Here is a 1,992-nt window from a genome sequence, read left to right as displayed (position 1 = left end):
GTGTGCAAATACGAACCCTGCGTGCAAGCTATATAGCTATATATAACGATGAAAAGAAATTTATAGACGTTTTCGTAGGATTTCCTGGTTCGAGCCATGATAGCTGGGTTTTCCAAAATTCGCCTACATATGAAAATTTGTCATCCCTGTGTGGAGGTACGGTATGGTTAAAATCAATAATCGCTTCAATGGGAAGGCCGCCTTTACTGTAGTGCACCATTTGGAATTCTTATTTAAACTACAAGAATTTCTGAATGGGCTTTGTTGAAAATATAGATAGAGTTTATGGAATTAAAATTACTATTTCACATTCATTTGCCAAAGTGAAATGTGGCGTGTATCAGAAATCTTAAGTGGAGTAGTATACCAAACCCTTTAACTTAAGCGATTATTGTTCTTAAAATAACGAAAAATTAATTACAGAAATTAATATATATTTTTTTTTGTAGAATACTATTTGCAAGGTGATTCAGCTTACCCATGCAGTCAGCATCTTTTAACGCCGTACAAGGATAATAGTCATTTGACCAACGCGCAAAGACACTTCAATAGAAAACTTAGCACAGGTCGTATTGCTATTGAAACTGTTTTGGAATTCTCAAGCAGAGATTTCGAAATTTATGTTATTGTAACCTCAGAGGAATTAAAATCAAAGTTGCCTACTTGGTGCTTTAAGCACTAGATTTAGTGCTTTTTGAAAATTAAAATGCCAAAAAAAAAAATATTTAGTGACTAGTGCCTTTTTTAGTGCTTTTTCTGAACTAAAATTACTTCGATATGGTTAAAACCTGAAATAATTGGAAATATTTAAAGCTGTGGCAGCACTGAATTTATAACAATCTACAAATTTAAATGGACTAAAATACAACCATGATTTATAAAAAGCTGAAGTTGCAAACCCACCTTATTAAATTCTATTCGCGTTGAAAATGCTAGTACGCAAGTAATTTAAGTATTTCTTTTTTTCTTTTCCAATTATTTGTACAGATTTTGTTTTGTTTTTTACCACCTGAGTAAAACACATCGTATCTTGGTTCTGAATCCAAATCTGGTTTCACAATTGCTCTAGCACTAGAATTTTGAGATATCCTAACCCCAAAGTGCCAAAAACACGGTTTGTAGCGAAATATTTCAGGTTATATAATGAAAACATCAAATTATTTGCACATTTCTAATTGGGGCATCATTTTCGTTTGTTGCGATTAGTGATGGCAAAACAAATTTAATAATCGATTAATCGGTTAATTGATTAATCGAAAGCATTCGATTAATAATTGCAATTAATCGTAAGAAATTAACCGATTAATCGGTCGTTTCGATTAAAATCGAAAATAATAAAAACCATTTACATAAATTATAAAATCTGACTGTTTTATTTAAATCATTATTGTTAAATAGAGCAAACTTGCGCCATGAATTCAGTGCGCTAACAATCAAGAAAACTAAAAACGAAGCGAAACAATAAATGAAAAAGATGTAAGTAGTATAATATCCGTTATATACCCCGTGTCAAAATTATAAGCGCACCACAAAAATTGTCTTATCTTATTTAATGTTAATTATTTTTTTAAATATAACTTATGCTTTATATAAATATATCAACAAAAAATTCGAGCTTTTTAATTAGATTACTTAGAAAAATTTTCAGTATGCAGTTTTGTAGCCCATTCAATTTTTGTATAAAAAATTGCAAGATTGAAGTATCTGGCACAGTTGATTTTCGGCATTTTTGGAGCGCCTATTTTCTTCCATATAAGTATGTAAGAAAATGCGCAACACCGCCTTCGGAAAATAAAATGAAAATATATGCACACCTGCGATGTGGCCTTTTAGTTGCTACTTAGGTTAAACTAGTATTGCGGTTTTTTGCAGTAATATCGTTTAAAAATTTGCAGAATACTAGAATGTGAAGAGTGGATACTTTTTTGCTGCTAATATTATAGAGTGGTAGAGTGCCAATTTTTGCTACGTAATTTTAATTCATACATTATT

This window comes from Rhagoletis pomonella, unplaced genomic scaffold (genome assembly GCF_013731165.1).
Source record: "Rhagoletis pomonella isolate Grant_MI unplaced genomic scaffold, Rhpom_1.0 Rhpom_scaffold_00002, whole genome shotgun sequence".
NCBI classification, from domain to species: Eukaryota; Metazoa; Arthropoda; class Insecta; order Diptera; family Tephritidae; genus Rhagoletis; species Rhagoletis pomonella.
This window is presented reverse-complemented; position numbering follows the sequence as displayed.